At 41.7% G+C, this 26,213-nt stretch overlaps 1 protein-coding gene across 3 annotated transcripts in view; it reads left to right on the top strand.

Annotated features, from left to right (window-relative positions):
- SPIRE1 (spire type actin nucleation factor 1) overlaps positions 1 to 26,213 on the top strand; it is a 172,854-nt gene that overhangs the window by 75,903 nt on the left and 70,738 nt on the right. The gene's annotated exons all lie outside the window — the stretch shown is intronic.

Here is a 26,213-nt window from a genome sequence, read left to right as displayed (position 1 = left end):
ATCCCTCTTTTCTGAAGGAAGAAGGGACTAGAGATTTTGACTTATATGATATAAAACCTGAAAAAAGATCATTTTGGATTTTTGTTTTCTATTTCTTGACAATAGGCCAGACAAGCATGAGACCTTTGATAGTTTAACCCAGAGACAGGGATTTTAGAAAAGCTGGACGTGCACAAGTCCATGGGGCCGGACGAGTTGCATCCGAGAGTGCTGAAGGAATTGGCGGCTGTGATTGCAGAGCCATTGGCCATTATCTTTGAAAACTCGTGGCGAACCGGGGAAGTCCCGGATGACTGGAAAAAGGCTAATGTAGTGCCAATCTTTAAAAAAGGGAAGAAGGAGGATCCTGGGAACTACAGGCCAGTCAGCCTCACCTCAGTCCCTGGAAAAATCATGGAGGAGGTCCTCAAAGAATCAATCCTGAAGCACTTGCATGAGAGGAAAGTGATCAGGAACAGCCAGCATGGATTCACCAAGGGAAGGTCATGCCTGACTAATCTAATCGCCTTTTATGATGAGATTACTGGTTCTGTGGATGAAGGGAAAGCAGTGGATGTATTGTTTCTTGACTTTAGCAAAGCTTTTGACACGGTCTCCCACAGTATTCTTGTCAGCAAGTTAAGGAAGTATGGGCTGGATGAATGCACTATAAGGTGGGTAGAAAGCTGGCTAGATTGTCGGGCTCAACGGGTAGTGATCAATGGCTCCATGTCTAGTTGGCAGCCGGTATCAAGTGGAGTGCCCCAAGGGTCGGTCCTGGAGCCGGTTTTGTTCAATATCTTCATAAATGATCTGGAGGATGGTGTGGATTGGACTCTCAGCAAATTTGCGGATGATACTAAACTGGGAGGAGTGGTAGATACGCTGGAGGGGAGGGATAGGATACAGAAGGACCTAGACAAATTGGAGGATTGGGCCAAAAGAAATCTGATGAGGTTCAATAAGGATAAGTGCAGGGTCCTGCACTTAGGACGGAAGAACCCAATGCACAGCTACAGACTAGGGACCGAATGGCTAGGCAGCAGTTCTGCGGAAAAGGACCTAGGGGTGACAGTGGACGAGAAGCTGGATATGAGTCAGCAGTGTGCCCTTGTTGCCAAGAAGGCCAATGGCATTTTGGGATGTATAAGTAGGGGCATAGCGAGCAGATCGAGGGACGTGATCGTTCCCCTCTATTCGACATTGGTGAGGCCTCATCTGGAGTACTGTGTCCAGTTTTGGGCCCCACACTTCAAGAAGGATGTGGATAAATTGGAGAGAATCCAGTGAAGGGCAACAAAAATGATTAGGGGACTGGAACACATGAGTTATGAGGAGAGGCTGAGGGAGCTGGGATTGTTTAGCCTGCAGAAGAGAAGAATGAGGGGGGATTTGATAGCTGCTTTCAACTACCTGAAAGGGGGTTCCAAAGAGGATGGCTCTAGACTGTTCTCAATGGTAGCAGATGACAGAACGAGGAGTAATGGTCTCAAGTTGCAGTGGGAGAGGTTTAGATTGGATATTAGGAAAAACTTTTTCACTAAGAGGGTGGTGAAACACGGGAATGCGTTACCTAGGGAGGTGGTAGAATCTCCTTCCTTAGAGGTTTTTAAGGTCAGGCTTGACAAAGCCCTGGCTGGGATGATTTAACTGGGAATTGGTCCTGCTTCGAGCAGGGGGTTGGACTAGATGACCTTCTGGGGTCCCTTCCAACCCTGATATTCTATGATTCTATGATTTAAGATGCTTGTTTTCCTTGCCCCTGGTACAAAGAAAATTTGGGGCTGGAAAGGAAGAGCTCCAAAGAGAACTTTTATTTTATTTTTCCTTCTTGGCTTGCCTGGGTTCCTTTAGATGAACAACTAGTCTGCCATAATAGAATATTTGAAGTGCAGCACTACTCCAAGCCGCTATCTACCTAAGAAACTGATGACAACCATATTTGATGGTGCAGGGTGTTATGTACATTATCCTATCCATAAGGACAGAAAACAAGTCCATTTATGACTAAAGAGGCCATATTAAACTCATGCTGATCAAGTGTTTATACCACACTAAATCTACTCTTCCTCCTCTTTGTGTGTGTTTGCATACTACACATATATTCATACCTTTGTATCCATGTACTTATGTGGGTGTATTTAAAATATTCCAGTCCAGACATCTCCATGTAACATTTTGTTCTCGAATGGGGTAGGCATAGAACTAAGGCAACAGTGGATAGAAATTCAGCTTAAGAAAATTGTTGTTCTACTGTTTCCTTTTTGTGGTAGTGTGCAGTATAAACAAGTACATGCAAGAACTGTGAAGATGAGGAAAGTGTTAGTATGATTTAATGTGTCTTTTCATGTCTGGACAGTGGAATTATGTCATAGTGGAAAGGTTTTTAATGGCTCAAAATAAGAAAAGAGTCTTCCAAATAATAGAAGTATAAAAACAAATATTCAGTGAGGTAAATCTCCTCTTATATTTGTTTTTATTTTATTTTAAATCACTATATAAAAAGATGGGAATTACTGCACCTTAACTTGACGGAAAAATCCAAAACCAGGTTGGGTAATGCCCTTTCGTGGAATTTTAAAGCTTCTTTGAACATGACAAGTGTTTAACTGAGTAATTTTGATGAACAGGTTTCATTAATTAAAGCAATGTGACTCTGGTGCCTTGAACAGTTGTCCTGATTTTTCATTCCAGGCCATGTAAGCAAATGTGGTGGTGTGTTTTTCTTTCTTTTTTTTTTTTTTTTTAAGTTAAACACTACATTCTCTCTCTCATTTTTAAACATTAATATCAAATCTAACATTAACCTTTCTCACACTTGAATGTGATACAGTGAAAAACAGGGATGGTTATTCCAATTTGTTTTAATGGAAACAGCTAAGTCTCCAGAACCCTCAGTGGCTGGTTAGCTTAACAAGATTTTCCTCAAGCCTCTCACATAAAAATGCAGAAAAGAATGGGGACTGAACAGTCCTATTGTGTAAATAACAAGCCTGATGTTCAGAAAAGCAGCACTTTCACAAGGTGGTGAATGAGACCCAGTGCCTTAATTTCTGCTGGGGTGCATCAAAAAATTTAATTTAATATCTTTGGTACCTTGATGCATTGCTCTGGTGGAATTTGATACTGACTGTCAGCAGGGGGGAGCTCTACATTACGTGTATTGAACAAGGATGTGCCAATTCTTCACCGCCCTCATTTGCTTGTGTTTTGTATCCACATCCCCTGCCCTTCATCTCTTTGTGTCCTTAGACTGTAAGCCCTTCTTTTCTGTGTTTGTACAGACCTCTGGTGCACTACCATAATAAAACTACAATAATGAAAGAGGGACAAGCAAGCAGGCATCGCTTTCTTCTAAGTGCCAGGTTAGATCCATGTCAGCAGGGCCAGGCTTAGGGAAAATGGCGCCCTGTGTGAACTTGTATTTTGTCATCGCAGGCCCCTGCTGCCTCCCCGGGCTCCCCACCCACACCCCCATCACCCCTGGCCCCCACTGCTTCCCCCAGCCTCCCAATCATCCTCCCTGGCCCCCCACTGCCTTCCTAGGTTCCTCCCATTGCCTCTGGCCCCCGCTGCCTCCCTGGGCTCCCCACCAACCCCCCCCATTGCTCTGGCTCCTTCTGCCTCCCTAGGCACCCCACCCATCCCCGCTCACCCCTACTGCCTCCCACCCCATTGCCCCGAGCTTCCTTCCGTGGCCTTGCACCTGAGGCCCGCCCCGCTCCTTGACTCTTGACCACAGCGCCCTGGGCGGTCACCCACCTATAAGGCCAGCCCTGCATGTCAGAGTCCCATTGGCTCCTTATGCATATCCTACTATGCACTAGACTCCAGGCAGCAGCTCACTGAGGGCTCCAGCTGCAATTACATTAATGTCCAAAGACCCTTAAAGATGGCAGAAAATATTGATCAGCCTGATGTTCCTTCAACCCCAGTCATGCTAAAAGAAAAGGAGTACTTGTGGCACCTTAGAGACTAACCAATTTATTTGAGCATAAGCTTTCGTGAGCTACAGCTCACTTCATCGGAAGCATACCAGTAACCTTCCTTTTACAGACCAGTCTCCTTCTAGTCTGGGTCCAGCAATCACTCTCACCCCGTGTAGTTACTGTCCTTTGTTTCAGTTTCTTTCAGGTATCCTTGGGGATAGAGAGGCTCTCTCTTTAGCCAGCTGAAACAAAGGACAGTAACTACACGGGGTGTGAGTGATTGCTGGACCTAGACTAGAAGGAGACTGGTCTGTAAAAGGAAGGTTACTGGTATGCTTCCGATGAAGTGAGCTGTAGCTCACGAAAGCTTATGCTCAAATAAATTGGTTAGCCTCTAAGGTGCCACAAGTCCTCCTGTTCTTTTTGCGAATACAGACTAACACGGCTGTTATTCTGAAACCAGTCATGCTAAAGGGTTTGATACCAACTGCTGTGCTCTGAATTGTGTGTTGTCCTGGTGCCAACAGCACTTGGAACCTTTGCTATCGTGGGAATGTCAAACATCTAATTTGTACTCTGATGGCACTAGGCACCAGTACCTCTGGCAGAGCATGCATTGGAAGCATTCTGGCAATGCTGATTACCCTGTCTTTGACATTTATTCTGCAGTCTGCAAGGCTTATCTGGGAACATAGATTGTAGGCCCTTTGGGGCAGGCACTGTCTATTCATTCTGTGTTTGTACAGACCCTAGCCCAATGGCCCATGACTAGGGCTCTTTGCTTCCATCATTATTTATATTACTGTATCATCCATCTGGATAAGGACATTCACACGTGGATAGAAGGAGGCAGAGGAGTTGTCTCAGCTTGGCAAATATGGCATGGGAGAGGATGGCAAAGGAAACTACTATCTAGAAGATTTCACATTCCTTCAGTTAATTGAGATAAATACAGGTGTCCTTGGATATTAGTGGTATAGCACTAAGCTTTCTCTGGCATTGTACTCACAGATAAGCATGGCTGCGTTCACCACGTCTTCGTATGCAAGCTCAGGTTCACAGCTAGATCTGGATTGTGGGTGCTCAGTACATCCAGAATCAAAATGTTTCATTTTGCCTGCAACAGCAAAAAGTCTGTCTGCCTGTTTTCTAAAGCACCCATCACCATAGTATCTATGCATTTCCAAGATAAAATTAAATCTGCATGGTATTAATGGTACTTAAATGTTTTCTGCTCGTCTCCCACCCCTAGATAATGAACCTCTATTGGGAATATGAATAATTCTATATCTATCTATATTATTCATGTTAGTTACGGTAGAGAGAACCTAAACCAGAACCCTGGATCTGAACACTGCCAAGGCTTGGAAGCGTTCACTCTGGGTGCCTTTGCCACCTGGGCCCACCATTTGTCCTGAAAAGCTTGGAAGTTTAAGAGAGAAATCTTCCATTATCTATTCCTAATAGCTGCTGCTGTTGGAAATTAACATGGTTCTTGATCCTGTTAGGATGTAGCACAGATCAGTCTCTTCAGGCTGAGATTCTAGACCCAATTGATCACTTAGAAGCAGGGCACCTGTATGCATTCAACCCAGGGTCCATCACCCTGTAAGCATGGCTCCTGAGGGTGTTGGGTGTCTCCAAACAGGTGTTCATTCCATCTAGTTGCTTGGAAGCAGTATACCAGAAGGACAAATAACTGTAAGAGGAAAATGTTAATACGAATTGGTGGGAAGTGGCCTACATTGATCCGCTTACATGTCACACACAAAAATTGTTTAACAGCTTTCTTCACCAGTCATTCAGGTAAAGATAACCCTTGGTGAAATTCATTTTACAGCTCATTTGGCCTTTAATGAAAATTCTGAAAGTAGACCAAGTTTTGGCAGCACTTTATCAGGGTCACGTAGGGTATGACAGAAATGAGACTAGCCTCCCCTGGTTAAAGCCTTCTGATGTCTTCTTAACTAAGCTGATAAAAGGTCCTTTAGAGCTAATTGAGTTCAGGCCTCTTACATGGAAAGTAATTTTCCTGTTGACTGTGACTTCAGCTCAGTGAACTACAATCCTTAATGACTAATCTACTTCATATTAAATTCTTCAAGGATATGGTGGTGACATGGATATATCCTAAACTTCATTCTAGAGTTGTTGATAAAGTTCCACTTTTAGTCACTCTGCCAGCATATTTGGAACGTTCCCATAGCCATCCCAATTAAGCACTTCCCCTGAACTTGGTGTAAAAAGGCTTTCATCTGATCTAAAATAGCAGTGTATGACCTATGAAAAATAGCATTTTTCTTTGCCTGTTTTTGTTCTTCAGCCTTCTTTGCTGGTTTGTTTTTATAGAGGCAACCTCCTAGGAGCTTTAGTCCCTATGAGTAAGGATATGCTGTGATGAGCATCTTTAGAGAAAAGAGAATTGCATACCAGTAATTGTTGTTCTCTAAGGATATACAGGACGATGCTCCACAAGAGATCACTGCTGGCACACCTTCCTCCCCGCAGGGTTGAAGTTTCTGTTGTTTTAATTATCTCTGTATGATTCAATTGCCTTATACATTTTTGATGGAGAGACCACTCTCTCCATAGACATCTTTTAGTTTTGCAATCTTCCCCACACTGAAGATCTATCCTCTCCCCAGTGGGACACCCTCCTCTGTCCCATTTTTCCTTCATGATGATTTTATGACATTCTTGTCCTGCCTTCAGTTCCAAACACACTCTCCCCATGTGAGGACATTTACTTAATCATGAGACATCAGGACTTCACCTGATGTCCCCCACTGAAGGAGAGAAACAGGGTACTTTATGGCTCAACTTCCCCCTTTCAGCCAGGAGTAGAAGTGGATGGCTTCTCTCGGACTAGGCAATACCCTCCACTCTTGATAAAAAGAAGAAATAAGAAGGGAATGGCTGATCATCCCACACCCAACAATCTCCTCCTGAAGAGGGAACAGAGATGGCAGCCTCTCCCATTCTGTTTTGTCCTTCCTCTCACTAATGAGGAGAAAAATGGGGTGTAGCTCTTGGGACAATCTTCTTTCTCTTCTCTTCCTTTACTAAAGAAGAAAAAATCCTTCTGAAAAGGAGAAGCAAAGAGGAACAGCCCTTCTCAGCCACTTGTCTCCTTGGAGCTGCAATCGGGAGAGGTCAGCTTCACTCTGTTTGATTCTTCAGTGATCCAGGTGTGAGTCCCTTCCCTGAACTGCAATATATGGATGTTTTGTCACACAAGTATGTGAGACTTGGTGTTGATACAGCCAGAATATCATATCAAATATATTTGATATGAATAAGGGCAAGGTAATGAAGGGTGGAGGAGAAATAAAATATTTAATGTGTTCCTATATTTAGATTGACTAGTTTTTTGAGTAGGCGGAAGTTGAGAAGAAAAAGGAGTGCTCAGTATCATAAGAAATCACTAGCTCTGTCTGCGAGTACAACAATTTTACCTGTTATTGCAGTCTCACACACCTGGCCTGTCATCCTGCTAAAAGTGGAGTATTTTAGAAGAAACAGGCTTGCTGTTAATGAGAACGCTCCTTAGCTAGGGATAAGGAAGAAGTTTGTGACATCAGGTCACCTAGAAGAGAGGATTTCTCCAGTTCTGCTGGAGTTTACTGTTTGCAGCTTTACACCAGAATCTTGCAGTGAGTTCAGTATTTCCAACCCTAAGCATTCAAAAATAATTTATCAGGTCCAAAACAAATCATGAGATTAAAACAAAAATAGTACATTTTGGGGTTGTCTTTTGGCTTCTTTCCTTTAGCGTATACTAGAGTCAATGTTTCAAGGTTTCTTCCACAACCATGAGGACGAGAAATTTTTTTAATAAGACCGAAGATTCTCGTGTATTCACATGCCTCCAGGGGCTGGGGCTTTAAAGCCATAAGAGTTAGCAACTCTGTGAATTCCATATGGGCTGAGCTTATTGAAGGATTGCATAGGCATTAGCAAGAGAAGTGTAAGTGGACCAACAAAGCAGGAATACACTGGGCATTAATGCCAGACATATTAGGAAAAACATGCCACAGGCTTCCTGTGTGATCTTGGGTAAACCACTTAGGCCTTGATCCTGTTGAGTCCAGTGGTCTTTGGATTAGGTTTTGGAGTTTCTTCCTCTGTTCCCTGTCTGTAAAATGGAGATACTTCCCTACATCGCAGAGATGGGGGTGCTCTTAGGGTAAATTCATTAATGTGTAAGTGCTCAGATATTATAACGATGTGGATCATAGAAGTACCTGGATAGATCTCACCAATGTATGTGTTTGGTTGGGGTGCCTGTGAAATACAGTGTTACACTGTCACTGCTGAGAGGCTCCTGTGGAACCCTTCACAGCTGTCCTTCCCTGGAATCCTGGCAATACAAACACCATTTGCCCTCCTCAGGGGTGGTTGAGCCTTCCCACACGTAGGCAGTGTGTCATGTCACACAAATACGGCGATAAAACTGAAAAGAAGTAAAAAAACCAGAGTTGACATTTTATTACTTTCTTGTACCACTTTCCTTTCTTGTAATAGTGTCATTGGAGGATGGAGTGAATGCCTTTACTTCCGATTTCTTGGTTTCCATTTGTTTATGTCAGAACAGCTGTTTCATGCCCTCTGCTCCCCTTGATTAAGGCAATTATGCATGTTTGGGTCAACGTTGCTGTATTTAGTATTTTTAATTGAGATATTATAATCTAATTTTATTGATTTTTTTTTGGTCCATAAAGTCTCTTTAGACTGAAACCTTTTGAATAGTGTTAATGGATGTAATATAGGTTCACTATTTAGATAATTTAAAGGCATTTTAAAAGTCTGCTTTATAAAAGATCAGCATTTTTCCTTTGGCCTTATTAGTACAATCAAAGTTGAAGATTTGAACTTCCTTGACAAAGAGTTTATAAATAAGGAGCTGTAGCATGACGTTAGCCTATTTCTCCATGCGTACTGAGGTCTAATAAAAGCAAAATAAGCCCCGTTTGGATTGTTAGAAATTTCTGTGGTCACTCATCGGGAGTGAAGTTAAGAAGATTGTTAATGGTTTATGTTTGGTTATGAAATTAGAAATCTGTCTTTTGGCTGGGAGTGAAAAATCATGCTTCAGGACAAAACATAAAAGCAAATTGTTCTTATGTCTACCAAGGGGAATTTCAGTGTCTTACATAAGAACACACTAACTGCAATCCTGATTATTTGAACTCTGTGCAGTATGGTACAGAACTGTAAACTACCACCAGTAAGAAGTGCATTATGATCCTCATATCTTAGTTTAGTTTTATTGATAAGCTATGTTAAATATAACTGTCAAGGTTCCTCCCCCACTCTGAACTCTAGGGTACAGATGTGGGGACCTGCATGAAAACCTCCTAAGCTTACTTTCACTAGCTTAGGTTAAAACTTCCCCAAGGTACAAATTAATTTTATCCTTTGCCCTTGGAATATCCACTGCCACCACCAAACGCTAACTGGGTTTACTGGGAAACGTAGTTTGGACACGTCTTTCCCCCCAAAATCCTCCCAACCCTTGCACCCCACTTCCTGGGAAAGGTTTGGTAAAAATCCTCACCAATTTGCATAGGTGACCACAGACCCAAACCCTTGGATCTGAGAACAATGAAAAAGCATTCAGTTTTCTTACAAGAAGACTTTTAATAGAAATAGAAGCAAATAGAAGTAAAGGAATCACCTCTGTAAAATCAGGATGGTAGATACCTTACAGGGTAATTAGATTCAAAACATAGAGAATCCCTCTAGGCAAAACCTTAAGTTACAAAAAAGAGACACAGACAGGAATAGTCATTTTATTCAGCACAGTTCTTTTCTCAGCCATTTAAAGAAATCATAATCTAACACATACCTAGCTAGATTACTTACTAAAAGTTCTAAGACTCCATTCCTGTTCTATCCCCGGCAAAAGCAGCATACCGACAGACACAGACCCTTTGTTTCTCTCCCTCCTCCTAGCTTTTGAAAGTATCTTGTCTCCTCATTGGTCATTTTGGTCAGGTGCCAGCGAGGTTACCTTTAGCTTCTTAACTCTTTACAGGTGAGAGGATTTTTCCTCTGGCCAGGAGGGATTTTAAAGGGTTTTACCCTTCCCTTTATATTTATGACAATAACAATAAAAAGAAAAGGAGTACTTGTGGCACCTGAGAGACTAACCAATTTATTTGAGCATAAGCTTTCGTGAGCTACAGCTCACTTCATCGGATGCATACTGTGGAAACTGCAGAAGACATTATATACACAGAGACCACTTTGTACGTAATGTCTTCTGCAGTTTCCACAGTATGCATCCGATGAAGTGAGCTGTAGCTCACGAAAGCTTATGCTCAAATAAATTGGTTAGTCTCTAAGGTGCCACAAGTACTCCTTTTCTTTTTGCGAATACAGACTAACAGGGCTGTTACTCTGAAACCTGTCGTCATGCAAGACCATAACATGCAAGACCATGCAAGACCATGCAAGACCATAACAATGTTACATTAATGATACTCACTACATTAAAGTGCCAGTATAAAAAGCTACCCCTCTTTTCTCCCTTCCCTTCATAAATATTAACTTTAAAGTTTCTGACTTTGGGCACTGAAGAAAAGTCATGGTTATTTTTAGGTGGCTTTTTGTAAAACTCTTTTTTTGGGCAGGGGCAGGGGGATAACTGTAGCTGCCGCTGTGTTTTACTTAATGTATATTTTGTGTATAATTTTCTGTATTTTCTATCCTTTCACAAATATGGTTTGTTAGATTTAAAATAGCTTCAACTGGTTATATACACCACTAGTTCTCAGCTGAGCCTAGCTGGTGTGTACACCTGGAGGGAAGAGCTCAAGAAATCTCCCTCAACCTGTGCCCCATGTGCAGTGGCCAGGTACAATAACAGCTCTGTGCTTCCCTGAGTAGAAGTACTGCTCTAAGTATCTTTATGGCACTAGCCACCCTGTAATGACACAGTAAATGGCAGGGAAGGATTCAGGACCATGGAAGCACAGCTGGTTAGAGACTCTGGGGTACACATTTGGAAACTCAAATGATATCATATTATTGGAGTAGAGCAGCTCCTTACTGCTGGTCATTCAGGGCTGCGTCTATCTCAGACAATGTAGCTAGTAGTTTCAAAACTTAGTTAAGGAATATTGGTTAAACATACACACAAATAAGCCAGTTAACATATAGTATATACACGCTTCCTACCTGCACAGTCTTGTCTTATATCTTCCCAATGCCATTTCCACCTTGTTAATGATGCCACCCTTTGTCGTTTGTCAGGGTCTTGTACAGATGTCTACATGCCTTCATTCCACCCCCTTTGTATGGAATGATCCATGTAAGCTGATCCATAAGAACAGTATCCTCTGATCCTTCAAATTCCTCTTCAGGACCACTCTATCACTATGCCTGAAAGAAATCAGCTAACTAATGGCTAGGTTGAGGGGCAAGTTGGAATAGACATCACTTATTTTGTTTATAATTTAAAATCAACTCTGTCTGTGTGTATATATGCATTTACTAAAACAACAAGGAGTCTGGTGACACCTTAAAGACTAACAGATTTATTTGGGCATAAGCTTTTGTGGGTAAAAAACCACTTCTTCAGATGCATCTGCACCTTGCATCTGAAGAAGTGGTTTTTTACCCATGAAAGCTTATGCCCAAATAAATCTGTTGGCCTTTAAGGCGCCACGGGACTCCTTGTTGTTTTTGTGAATACAGAGTAACACGGCTACCCCCGATACTTGACACTATGTATTTACTATATGTCCGCATACACCATTTGTATTATCATCAATAAAGTAAATGTCAGCTATTCCCATATGTTCCTAGCCATTAATTAACTATACACTCTTTACTGAAAAGACGGTGCATCTGATGCACAGTCTCAATGTGATGAAGTTTCAGCATGTAGAAATAGGAGCGGGGAAAATGCTTGGTATAAAGAATATCAACACCTACAGACTTGAATGCCTGGTTTAAACCCTCTTTAAAACACAAAACAAAATAACACAAAACCCTCCAAAAAACAAAACCAAACCCAGGAGTGAATTTGGTGAGGTGTTCCATCTAGATAATGTTGCATTTCAATACATTTTAGATTTGTTTTGTGCTTTGCAGTCATTAGAGATGAAAATGCTACATACCTGGTGCTTTTCTGTTACCATAATAAAGGAAAGTACAGTACTGTTATAGTCATTAGCTTTGGCAAACAGCAGTTTGTTGCTGGTCTGACTCATGATTTTGAGGAATATTTTAAGTTTGGGCATTTAGAATAGAAGAGTTGAGAACATAAAATTTGTAGTATTCTGCCCTTCTTCATGAATGATCCCAATAAGAACTACTCAAAGGAGCAAGGGTTTGCAGAATCAGGTCCTTATTTTGTATTTATAGTAGAATCATGGAGGAATTTACTTGTTTTAACAAGAGTTAGAGGGTTTTGGATCAATCCTTCATGAAATCCAAAGGGAATGCACATTCACTTTGGCCCTGAAATGTCAGTGTTGACCATACAAACTCAGTTTTAATTTAATTTAGCTGGCACTTAAGAAAAACAGTCTTTTAAAGAAGTAAAATTTTCATCGTTGCGATGATATGGCACCAGGGCAGTGTACTAACAGATATAGTATGTCTTCCAGCAGTATCTGCATGCACAGTCTATATTTGACAGCTAAAAATAGTTAAGCAATTAGTGGAGAGGAATCAGAGTTTAAATGAACAGATTCTAGCCAACAAGTCTGTACAAACACCTAAAAGAATTTATAGTAACATAAAAAACTAATGATGCTAAAATGCTTCTGTTAATACTGTCTGTCTAAAGGGATTATTTAAAGTTCTCACATTAGAAAAACATAGACTAGTTTTCACTTGGTAATGTTAAATTCTTGATAATTTACTGCATGCAGAACTAAGGAAGATTAGGATTTAGTTTCCAGTGGACATGACAGATCCATGAGGAGGATGAAGAGGATTTAGTCTTTAAACTGAGCTGTAGTTTGTAACTATTACTATATTCTGCTGTGTTTTTTTCTTAAGTTCCAAATGTTTAAAAAAAAACACAGTAGCAGAAATTAATATTTATAAGATTTTTTTTCCTCCAAGGGTGGTGATGAGTTAATCAACAGAGTAAAAATATTATGGAATCTTCACTAGGTTGTGGAGATGGAATAGATTTGGATTTGAAAATGAGCAGATGAAGTTAGATGTTACTTTGTGCCATTTACCTTTTGTTCAAGCTTTCAGTGAAGATGCTGTCATCTTTGCTTAAATTCAGCTTACCGTTGATGTAAAGTGGTTTAAACTCGATTTAAAAAAAATTCTTGTTTTTAAAAATATTTTCTTTTTAGCCAATGGGGAAGTGCCTTGCAAAACATTAAAGTCTGTACTATTGATCTACGTTTAAGGCTGATTCAGGAGAAAAATATATTTCTTTCTCACTGATCCCTGCTTAGATTACAATGTATGTGGTCCTTGCCAAAACAGACTGCTGCTGGAGATGTGGGTCTCCCATATTTTGGGAGTAGGCAGGAGGTTAATATGATAATGAATACCACCTTAAAAATTATTTCTCAGAATTGTGTGTTGGGACATTATCCTATAAACTCGCCAGCTCACAGAAACCTTGGTTCTCTAGAGCTGGGCTTATAGCCCAATAACTCGTATAGCTTAGATGGGAGAGCAGACTACCTCCAGAGATACAAGCTTTGCATAGAGACTTGGCTAACCTGGCCAGTAAAGAGCAGGCAACGTTCTGGAGAAGAGGGACCTCAAGACCAATTTGAAAAGATTTGGTCTGACTTTTTAGAAATCTTTGATTAATTCCTAGTGGAAGGAAACTAAGATGTCACTCTCCTTTTACCTCCCTTCCTTCCTTCCTTTCTTTCCCCTCCCTGTCCATTCTACATTATTGTTCTCTGTTTTGTTGTTGTTGTTTGTTTTTGTTTTCCCAAATTTTTTTTGAAGAAAAAAAACCAATAAAAAATTTAGTTTAAACTGAAGTTGTATGCAGATACTTGTTTTTCTAGATGATGGTTGGTTAAAGATGCTTTTTTCAGTGTGAGATTTTTTTTAAAAAAATCATCAATATTTGTGTGTTAATTTCAAACTGAAAAATGCTGGGTTGACAGCTTTGTGTCTTTTATTTATAAAAACAACTACAACCTGTGCATGGTGTCCCAGTTCAGGCCAACGGCACCTCGATTCCCCCTCTGTTGCCCCTCAGGGGCACTCACTTTTAGGCTCCTGGCTCCTCAACCCTCACCTCTTTTCGACAGAAAACTGCATTTCTCCTTCCTGACCAGGGATTTCCAGGCTCCACAGTTCTCTGCCTGCACTCTGATATTCCCAGCAAACCAGAGTACCTAGATAGGCCAATATATGCACTTTGCTTTCTCTTCAAAAGCTATGAATAGCGTAATGGCCCACTGTCACAAATTACCACACAGCTCTTCCTAAGTAAGCACATTTATTCTAAGGCATTACAGAAAAAAAAATATTAAAAGCAGTAAAAGAACCTACATGCATGCTAAAAAGCTTATCAGAGGTCACCCCAACTCCATCCTGGGGATCTGGTAGGCACTATTCCCTCTAAGCTATGCGCGTGTGCGCACGCTCACAGATCCTAAACCCCACGCACATAGCGAAACACTGTGCACACAGAAATTTGCACAGAAGCACAACAATTTGCACAGAAGAAATTTTTTGAGCACATGGCCTGTCAAAAATTAGAGGGAACGTTGCTGGGTACGTGTCAGTCTTTCAAAACCAACAAATGGGTTTTCCCCAGTGCTACAGGTTCATTAGTTTAAATTTGAGACTGCAAGTGAGAATTGGATGATCCAAGGGATTGATAATGGTGCTTTTTGCCTCTAGATTCTTAGAGAAAAAGTGTTTAGTTGTCCACAACACAGAAATCACTCTCATTATCAACACTATTGTTCACAAACTCAGCAGATGGTCTAAGGCCCTGATTCAGGAAATTACTTATGTACATGGTTAAGTGTTTTGCTGAAATAGGGATGGACTAAAATGTGTTTAAATGCTTTGCTGAATCAAAGCCTAAATAAGCATGGAGACAAAGTATAGAGAGAGCCACATATTTATGACAAGTAATTTGGCAGGCAATTGTCGCAGCTATTGCAATTGTATGCAATATCTTTGGGGACCATACTATATTAAATCGATGAAAGGTTTATGTATGATTGTGTCCTATTCCATTGGGGAGGCTTACCACAGCTCCTGCAGGAGCTAAAAACATGGGGGTGATTAAGGCAAGACACTTGGACTCTAGAAAGATACCCCCCCAGGAGTAGTTTGCATATAGTGGTTCAGGCTGGGTTTTCCAGAGACTAAAAGACAAAGAAAGGGCTTTTAGTATAAAAGGATGAACGTGAACTGACACAAGGCCCTCTTTCAGATCCACCAAATGGGCAGGATCTTCTGTCCAAGGGGGGAGGGCTCCAACACTTGTGGAAGGTTTGGAAAGACTTAGACTGATGTGGAGCCCATAAGACTGGTGGGTGATTTCTAGTACATTGAGAGTATGTGTAAATCTGTTTGTTGGTTTTACATGTTTTTGCTGTAATGCTTTTACTTTAAGAATAAATCTTTTTGCTTAGAAAGAGCTAGGTGGTAACCTGTAACTGCTAGCAATACACTGTTCATAGCCCTTAAAGAGAAAGCAAAGCATAGGGGTTGGCCTTCAGGTAAATTGGATGGCTGGAGATATCATAGTGTAAGGCAGCCTTAATTCCCCAGGTCAGAAGGGAATGGGATAAGGGTCCCTGGCCAAAGACAGGTGTTGACTGGAGATCTGAGACCTGACTTGGAACTCCTGGAGTGGACCATGGAGGGGGATATGCAGGTGCACTTTCCCTGAAACTGAGACAGCAATTATTTGCCATTTTCAGGAAAAATTGTTTGAACTGCTGGATTTTAGTCTTGTTTAAACTGGAATATTAAAGGCCATATGCTCCTATGGCATGTCTGCCCCAAAGGCATGAAAAGCGTAGCAGCTTGCTACAAATTCTGCATCAAAAGCCCAAGAGCTAACCAAAGCATCCTAAAAGGTATGAAGTCATACCAGATTACTACAGAAAATTAGTACAACGAGGAAAATCTGTGTCTCACTTGCAGACAGCTGAAACTAGGGGAGTGAACTGTAGAAATGGAGGAACAGTTTGGGTAAAGCAAAATAATTGGTACTTTGAAAACAAACTCTAACGTACATTTGGCAGCATTGCTGTATTATAAAGATGTCTGAATTTCAAAGAACACACAGGATTTTTGTGGGTATGTAAGCTTCATCTGATACATTAGGGAGAGTGAATATTCTCACTGTGTATTTATCTTCAGGCCTGCCTATTACAGTTGCAAACACAGATATAAGCATACAGAGTTTCACAGCTTCTGAACCCTACTTTCTGTGGGTTTTGGCTGTTTATCATGGAGCTTAATAGCTAAATTTAGGGTTCTAAACTGAGTATATACTCTGCTCTCATCCTTCTTTTCCCTCTCCCTGGTAAAAGCCTCACCTTACAAGCTCTCACCTAACCCTGCTTTCTGACATTTCAGTGTGGAGAGTATTGAGTTCCCATCCCACCTCAACAAAAAAGCCAGTCAGGGCTCCATGTCAGAAGCTTTTTGCTCTTGCTCACCCTCTGACACTTGCCACTGATTATCTTCAATTTGAGGGACTGGGAGTTGTAAGGAACTGGTGATGAGGCCAGGTACCAGATGGCTGGGAGGCTAGGTAAGTTGAGACTTACACTGTGTATAAGTTCCAATCAGGTCCTAGGAGCAAGAAACCATCTACCTTTCTATCAACCACCACCTTATTTCTCAGAAACTGGCCATTCCTTAACATATTTAATTCTCCTGAACAGCCAGGATACTAAGGAGTAAACTAAAATTCCAGGCTAGGTCAAGTTTTACAGATCTACAGTTACTGTCACAGCAAGATTTTTTTTTCTCTTGTCAGGGAAGTGAAAGTATCCTTAGAGCTCATTTTTACAATGTAATTTTTTTTTAAAGTCCCATCACAACATCTGGATTATCTGCAGAGAGATAGAATCATAGTGCTTCCATAAAATAACTTTGATACAACTCAGCCTGAGCTATGTTACCTGTATCTTAGAACATGTGGCAATGCCCCACTACTGTGGATTTGTCTGAAACATAGTCCTATTGAATATTCATTGATTTGCTCTATAAAAGTAATATTTTTTATTCCTGCTTTACATTATCAGAAGTGTGCCTCTTACGTATATATTGTGTTGTAATTCTAAGACTGTAGCAAATGCATTACAAGCCCAGTGCATACAGGCTGTATAGTACATTTTCGAGAATACTTTGAGCACTGATAGCTTGTCTTTGGGTCCCATGGAGAAAAAATCCTTTTATTCTCTACAGAAAAGATAGTTCATTCATATAGTCACCTGGCAGAAGAAGATTAAAAGTAGAAACAATTTTTTCTCTGTTGAACTCTGATCCAAGACAGACTAGGGTGTTGTGGTGCAGATTTCAAATATTTATTGGCAAAAAAACTTGTGCACTAGGCAATCAAACTCCAACAGATCAATCAGTTGTGAATGTGTGTTGTAATTTGGTTTAGCTCTTGATAGAATGCATTCAAATAGAGTCATGGGTTGTGATTTCTTTTAACACTGTGTAGGCTTGATGCACACTGTTTCTTGGTGAATAGAGGATGAATCCTGAGAGAAGAGCTGGCAAGGGTCTGATATTTACATGACGTCTGTTTTCTGTGACCTTTGAAACACACTGATCTTCTCAGTGATTTAAACAAAAATTGAATGCTTTGAGTCATCTATTCTAGATAGATTCATGAAGAAACTCTTCACGATAAAGGAACAGTTAAAAATAGAAATGCTTGTTGATTTAGTTATTAAGTACTTTTTAATGACCAGTAATACTGGTAAAATTATTCCACCATTTTACCAGTTTACAAAAACACAGTAATTTTTTAAAATTTACATTTTGGTAGGGCTCCTGAAAACAGAACAAAAAGCCCTTGTATTAAACACAGGACTCTGTGAGAACATTCACTCCCCTCAAGATAGGCTTGAACTGCAGCACGAGGGGAGAAAAGGCAAGCAAGCACCAGAATCACGAAAGCACCCTACCCAGCTGCTGTACAAAATCACCGTTTCAGTTGGAGAGTTTTGAATGGATGAAAAGATTTGAAGTAAAGGTTTGAAGATCTGATGGAAATAATTATGGACTGCTATGGTGTGCTTAGTTCTAAGGGTTTTTTAATGCCTGCCTCATTCTTTTGGATCTTAAAATACATCAGCTATATTAATGCTAGATGGGTGTGTGTTAGGTATGTTAGAGAAAAACACCTTTTTAAAACAAAAAACACATTTAAAGGTTTGATTAAAATGAATAGATGTCCTGAAATTCAGGGTTAGGGATGACATTTCATATTTGATTCACCATATTGTGTCTAGATTTTGCAACACAGCTATATGTAAAATCACCAGTTGTTTAGAAATCTTGTTAATATGTAGTGCAGTCGGACTGAATAGAGATCTGACTTCAGCCTGTTCAGGCTATTTAAGTATGTGCTAAACCACTTTACTTTAGGTTGACTTTATTATTATTATTTTTATTATTTATTATTTATTAATTTATTTATTTAATGCATCCTTATGACTTGAGAAAACCGATAATTCAGAGCTTGATTTTCAGAAGGTTGACGTCAATGGGAGCTGCAGGCCCCTAATGGGTAATTTTACATTGCTTACTTCTAAAAAAACCAAACAGTTCTCTTTAAGTCTGATCACTTTTCTCTCCATTTTAATTGCAAGTGTTTAATTTAATTTTTGGTTGCTTTACTTTGTATTCAGTAATAGAGGATACCCATCCCATGTACAAACTTGCTAGTACAGAATTTTAGTAGTTGCCTGAATATTTTTATGCAGATGTCTAACATACTTCCAAATAAAGTATGAAAGTATTGTCAGTACAGAACTTCATGTGGTCTGAACAAAAATAAAATCTTAACCTGCACTCTAAACATTTACACAAACAGAAAAGGCTAAAATTAATAACTGTGGCCTACTGAAAGAATGATAGGTCAAGTGAGGACAGAGTTAGTTATTAAGTAAAGAGAGGATAAATTAACGGTTCTAAAAGAGTCAGAATTTGGCCAGTTTCCATTAAATATGGTGCTAGCCTTCTCATTAAGTGACTAAGTATTTAGTTTTCATATCTCCTGTGTTTGTTCTCCAGGTTGTCAATGGGGTGTGGGTTGGATTGATATGCTATGGCATTCCCCTGCCCCTTTGCGGTACACAGTCTCTTCATATAATTTAATGGAGAAGAGCACTCTCTGTTTTTCTATAGAATTTGTCATGGTGAATACTCAGCAATGAAGTTTAATGAAAGAATCACATTTTATAACTTCCTTTAAAAACTGTTGTAAATGTTGTGGGCCTTATAAGTTTGATTATAAATTTTAAAAGCTCTTAATTAAAAAGTAGCTTTGTGTTATTTTGATAAGTGTTCCTCATAAAAAAAAAGTCTTAAAATTGATTTTGTTTTAAATTTCTTCTTCATGAACTGGCTACAGCCAAACATAGTGAGGGAAAGCAGTAATGTTAAATTTTCCCTTGTATAGCTCCACCATTGTATCTCAGTCTTGAAACGGCAAATAATCCAGTTATAGTCTTCTATTGATCAGAAATATAAAGTTGTGAAGGGCCTTGAAGGTGAGGTCGAGAAGTCTGAATTTGATGTGTTGGAAAAGAGGGATCCCGTGAAAGAATATTCAGAGGGACAGTGTAGCAGGATAAGAACAAGAGGCAAGAGAGATCATCATGGCAGATGTGTTTTGGATAAGCTTGATGGAGTAGTGCGATATCAAAGAGACCAGGAAAGGAAAGGTTGCAATAATCAAAACAGGGTATTATGAGGGCCTAAGTTTTAGCTGTGTGGATAGAGGGGAAAAGCAAGAGCTTAGAAATTTTATGGAGGAAGAAGTGGCAGAATTTGGACATTGCCTGGGAAGATGGGGTGGGAGAAGTCAAAAATAATACACATGTGATGGGCCTGAGCGTACCTGCATCATGATCATTTGCTTCCAGAAAGTTCACCATGGAAAAGGACAGATTTAGACAAATGTACTACCAAACTAATGAAGGGCTCCTCTGCTACTAAAGAGACTTTGTCTCAAAAAATAGGTCTACCTCTGGAAAGCTTCTAACATAGCCAGTGATTTTTCCCTCAGCTTTTTCTCACCTTTATCTGCATAGTAAAAAACTACTATAAAACCACTAGTAGGAAGCCTTAAGGCCAGCATTACATTTGTTTTTTGTTTGGGTGTCTGTGCAATAATATTTATTTGGGGTTTCAGGTCATTTTGTTTTGATGCTTTAACATGTATTTTTATGGTGAACAGATTATAGGCACTATTTCACAAATACTTGTTCTGTGTCTTTATTGCAGACTTCTGTGAAGAATACCTTGGCTTAGGCACACCGTGCTGGGAGTAGTATTAAAGGCACTGGACCAAATTTAACTAAGGTGTAACCCATAGGAATTATATCTGTTTACATAAGTACTGAACTGACCACATGTTGTAGCATTACTCAAAAAGATTAATGCATTTAGGTCCAGATCTTGCAGTTGAGTCTGTATGGGTTGACTGCAGTGAGGCTTTATGTGGGATGGGAGCAGGAGTCTGCCTACACAGATTCAGTTGCAAGATTGGGATCCTAGAGATTGATACAGCAATCCTCATCAGTTTGGGCCAAACTCCAATTTACTTCAATGAGAATTTTGTTTGAGTAGGGAGTGCAGGATCCTTAATAATAAATAATAATAATTAATAATAATAAAAAATATATTTTAGTAATAGATCTCAAAGACTTTACAAAAGAGGGTAAATATCCTCGTTTTACAGATGAGGAAACGACCACCTCTGCTTGGCCCATGATATCAGCCTCCACCATCCAGTTGCTAGATTTTCAAGCAAGCACCTTTATGCTTTCCCCTGTGCTGCCCTTATGCCTGGGAGTTACTCCCCATAAGTGTCTGTAAAAGTAACTCATTATCTGCCTTCAAAACCCTCCGTAAAACTCTACTTTGCTACTTTATAGGACTGGGAGTTAGCAGAGTAATGCCTCCCTTAAACATTATAAAAGGTTTTTGAGAACTTCCCATCTTCCATATTTCTGGGCAAAATTTTTCTCTTTAGAGAGGGTTGTTCAGTTTCTGTTAATCTTGGTGGTAATTGTGTATGTATGTCTAGAAGCACAATTTAGCCCTCAAGAGGTCTTCCTGAGTGTTTCACAGCTGATAGATCTGTCAGTTCATAGCTTACTATTTATTTATTTTTATCAAATTGTGTGTGCTTCTAGGAATGTTAGTGGACATTTGCTGTGATGCCAGTCTAACTTAAATCGTACGCAAACTTTTTTACAACCTGCTTTTAAACCATGCGAACCATTAGGAATAGGCTTAGTGGGATTTCATCTTCTGTTTTCTAACCAGTTGATACACAATCTATATTAGACTATCATCTAAATCTTTTCAGAATTTGGCTCTTTAAGTTGTTTTGTTAGGGAACTCTTCTTTTCTTGACAATGGAGTTAAGATGCTTTCATTTTAGGAAGCTCCTGACATCTGACAGAAAATTCTGAAAAAGATTCTATTTAGAAACAATTATGCTAAAGTAAAATACATTGTGTTTTTCTTTCTTCTTTTTTATTACTAGGAACATCATTTGCGTAGGAACAAAACATTTGTTTATTTGATAATCTTGTCTTGATGCTCGCTTAAAGTTGTAGTCCTCTTTGTGCAATTAGTATGTTGCTATGAAGACAATTATGCTATTATAAACTAAGAGCTATGACCTTGGAAGGGAAAAAATGTCTGAGGATCAACTATCCCATTTTCAGTTAAATATCCAAAGTGTATTATTTTTAAAAGGGAAGGGAAGAAAAATAATTTAAAAGGGAAATTGCTTCCAGATAGACTGTGTTTCAAAGCCCTGGTCTACACTAGGACTTTAGGTCGAATTTAGTAGCGTTAAATCAATGTAAACCTGCACCGGTCCATACAATGAAGCCCTTTATTTAGACTTAAAGGGCTCTTAAAATCGATTTCCTTACTCCACCCCTGACAAGTGGATTAGCGCTTAAATTGACGTTGCCGGCTCGAATTTGGGGTACTGTGGACACAATTCGATGGTATTGGCCTCCGGGAGCTATCCTAGAGTGCTCCATTATGACCGCTCTGGACAGCACTCTCAACTCAGATGCACTGGCCAGGTAGACAGGAAAAGAACCGCGAACTTTTGAATCTCATTTCCTGTTTGGCCAGCGTGGCAAGCTGCAGGTGGCCATGCAGAGCTCATCAGCAGAGGTGACCATGATGGAGTCCCAGAATCGCAAAAGAGCTCCAGCATGGACCGAACGGGAGGTACGGGATCTGATCGCTGTTTGGGGAGAGGAATCCGTGCTATCAGAACTCCGTTCCAGTTTTCGAAATGCCAAAACCTTTCTCAAAATCTCCCAGGGCATGAAGGACAGAGGCCATAACAGGGACCCGAAGCAGTGCCGCGTGAAACTGAAGGAGCTGAGGCAAGCCTACCAGAGAAGCGAACGGCCGCTCCGGGTCAGAGCCCCAAACATGCCGCTTCTATGATGAGCTGCATGCCATTTTAGGGGGTTCAGCCACCACTACCCCAGCCGTGTTGTTCGACTCCTTCAATGGAAATGGAGGCAATACGGAAGCAGGTTTTGGGGACGAAGAAGATGAGGAGGGGGAGGAGGTTGTAGATAGCTCACAGCAAGCAAGCGGAGAAACCGGTTTTCCCGACAGCCAGGAACTGTTTCTCACCCTGGACCTGGAGCCAGTACCCCCCGAACCCACCCAAGGCTGCCTCCTGGACCCAGCAGGCGGAGAAGGGACCTCTGGTGAGTGTACCTTTTAAAATACTATACATGGTTTAAAAGCAAGCATGTGAAAGGATTACTTTGCCCTGGCATTTGCGGTTCTCCTAGATGTAGTCCTAAAGCCTTTGCAAAAGGTTTCTGGGGAGGGCAGCCTTATTGCGTCCTTCATGGTAGGACACTTTACCACTCCAGGCCAGTAACACGTACTCGGGAATCATTGTAGAACAAAGCATTGCAGTGTATGTTTGCTGGCATTCAAACAACATCCGTTCTTTATCTCTCTGTGTTATCCTCAGGAGAGTGAGATATAATTCATGGTCACCTGGTTGAAATAGAGTGCTTTTCTTCAGGGGACACTCAGAGGAGCCCATTCCTGCTGGGCTGTTTGCCTGTGGCTAAACAGAAATGTTTCCCGCTGTTAGCCACAAGGAGGGGGGAAGGTTGAGGGGGTAGTCACGCGGTGGGAGGAGGCAAAATGTGACCTTGTAACGAAAGCACATGTGCTATGTATGTAATGTTAACAGCAAGGTTTACCCTGAAAGAGTGTAGCGACTGTTTTATAAAATGTGTCTTTTTAAATACCGCTGTCCCTTTTTTTTTCTCCACCAGCTGCATGTGTTTCAATGATCACAGGATCTTCTCCTTCCCAGAGGCTAGTGAAGCTTAGAAAGAAAAGGAAAAGTACTCGCGATGAAATGTTCTCCAAGCTCATGCTGTCCTCCCACACTGACAGAGCACAGACGAATGCGTGGAGGCAAATAATGTCAGAGTGCAGGAAAGCACAAAATGACCGGGAGGAGAGGTGGCGGGCTGAAGAGAGGAGGTGGCGGGCTGAAGAGAGGAGGTGGCGGCAGCGTGATGAGAGGAGGCAGGATTCAATGCTGAGGCTGCTGCAGGACCAAACCAGTATGCTCCAGTGTATGGTTGAGCTGCAGCAAAGGCAGCTGGAGCACAAACTGCCACTGCAGCCCCTCTGTAACCAACCGCCCTCCTCCCCAAGTTCCATAGCCTCCACACCCAGACGGCCAGGAACGTGGTGGGGGGGCCTCCGGCCAACCAGCCACTCCACCACAGAGGATTGCCCAAAAAAAAGAAGGCTATCATTCAATAAATTTTAAAGTTGTAAACTTTTAAAGTGCTGTGCTTAAAGTGCTGTGTGGCATTTTCCTTCCCTCCACCACCCCTCCTGGGCTACCTTGGTAGTCATCCCCCTATTTGTGTGATGAATGAATAAAGAATGCATGAATGTGAAGCAACAATGACTTTATTGCCTCTGCAAGCAGTGATCGAAGGGAGGAGGGGCGGGTGGTTAGCTTACAGGGAAGTAGAGTGAACCAAGGGGCGGGGGGTTTCATCAAGGAGAAACAAACAGAACTTTCACACCGTAGCCTGGCCAGTCATGAAACTGGTTTTCAAAGCTTCTCTGATGCGTACCGCGCCCTCCTGTGCTCTTCTAACCGCCCTGGTGTCTGGCTGCGCGTAACCAGCAGCCAGGCGATTTGCCTCAACCTCCCACCCCGCCATAAACGTCTCCCCCTTACTCTCTCAGATATTGTGGAGCACACAGAAAGCAGTAATAACAGTGGGAATATTGGTTTCGCTGAGGTCTAAGCGAGTCAGTAAACTGCGCCAGCACGCCTTTAAACGTCCAAATGCACATTCTACCACCATTCTGCACTTGCTCAGCCTGTAGTTGAACAGCTCCTGACTACTGTCCAGGCTGCCTGTGTACGGCTTCATGAGACATGGCATTAAGGGGTAGGCTGGGTCCCCAAGGATACATATAGGCATTTCAACATCCCCAACAGTTATTTTCTGGTCTGGGAATAAAGTCCCTTCCTGCAGCTTTTGAAACAGATCAGAGTTCCTGAAGATGCGAGCATCATGCACCTTTCCCGGCCATCCCACATTGATGTTGGTGAAATGTCCCTTGTGATCCACCAGAGCTTGCAGGATTATCGAAAAGTACCCCTTGCGGTTTATGTACTCGGCGGCTTGGTGCTCCAGTGCCAAGATAGGGATATGGGTTCCATCTATAGCCCCACCACAGTTAGGGAATCCCATTGCAGCAAAGCCATCCACTATGACCTGCACATTTCCCAGGGTCACTACCCTTGATATCAGCAGATCTTTGATTGCGTGGGCTACTTGCATCACAGCAGCCCCCACAGTAGATTTGCCCACTCCAAATTGATTCTCAAGCTTCCACAGGGCTATCGCCACTCGCTTCTCAACTGTGAGGGCTGCTCTCATCTTGGTATTCATGCGCCTCAGGGCAGGGGAAAGCAAGTCACAAAGTTCCATGAAAGTGCCCTTACACATGTGAAAGTTTCGCAGTCACTGGGAATCGTCCCAGACCTGCAACACTATGCGGTCCCATCAGTCTGTGCTTGTTTCCCGAGCCCAGAATCGGCGTTCCACAGCATGAACCTGCCCCATTAGCACCATGATGCATGCATTGGCAGGGCCCATGCTTTCAGAGAAATCTGTGTCCATGTCCTGATCACTCACGTGACCGCGCTGACGTCGCCTCCTCGCCCGGTATTGCTTTGCCAGGTTCCGGTGCTGCATATACTGCTGGATAATGCGTGTGGTGTTTAATGTGCTCCTAATTGCCAAAGTGAGCTGAGTGGCCTCCATGCTTGCCTTGGTATGGCGTCCGCACAGAAAAAAGGCGCGGAATGATTGTCTGCCGTTGCTCTGATGGAGGGAGGGGTGACTGAGGACACGGCTTACAGGGTTGGCTTCAGGGAGCTAAAATCAACAAAGGGGATGTCTTTACATCAAGGAGTATTTCAGGCAGGACTTCACGGAGGGTTCCAATAAGAAATGGTGCACCTAAGTTATCGTTCTTATTGGAACAAGGAGGTTAGCCTGGCCTCTGATTGATCCATGGCTTGGTTTACCTCGCTGCACCTTCTCTGTGAGTGACTGCAGTGTGACCTAGAGGAATGAGTCCCCTAGACAGGGGAGGAGGCAAATGAGTACAAAACAAATCTGGTCTATTTCTTGTTTTGACCCACTCCATCTATCTTTTACATCTTTGGCTGGCAGCAGACGGTGCAGAAGGACTGCATGCCATCCACATCTCATGGCTGCTCGGCAGAAGATGGTACAGTACGACTGCTAGCAGTCTGTATCGCCTGCCCGCTCACCATAAGACGGTTCAATAGGACTGACTGCAGGACTAAAGAGAATGACCTGGTCAAGTCATTCCAAATTTAGTCCCTGCGCCCATGTCTGCCCAGGCGCTCCCAGCCGACGTGACCAGGAGCACCTCGGACATGATGAGGACGACTACTAGTCATACTGCACCGTCTGCTGCCAGAAGGCAATGTGTTGCTGCTACTGTGTAGCAAAGCCGTACCGCGTCTGCCAGCACCCAGGAGACATAGGGTGACGGTTA

This window comes from Lepidochelys kempii, chromosome 2, assembly GCF_965140285.1.
Source record: "Lepidochelys kempii isolate rLepKem1 chromosome 2, rLepKem1.hap1, whole genome shotgun sequence".
Classification (NCBI taxonomy): domain Eukaryota; kingdom Metazoa; phylum Chordata; order Testudines; family Cheloniidae; genus Lepidochelys; species Lepidochelys kempii.
This window is presented reverse-complemented; position numbering and strand designations above follow the sequence as displayed.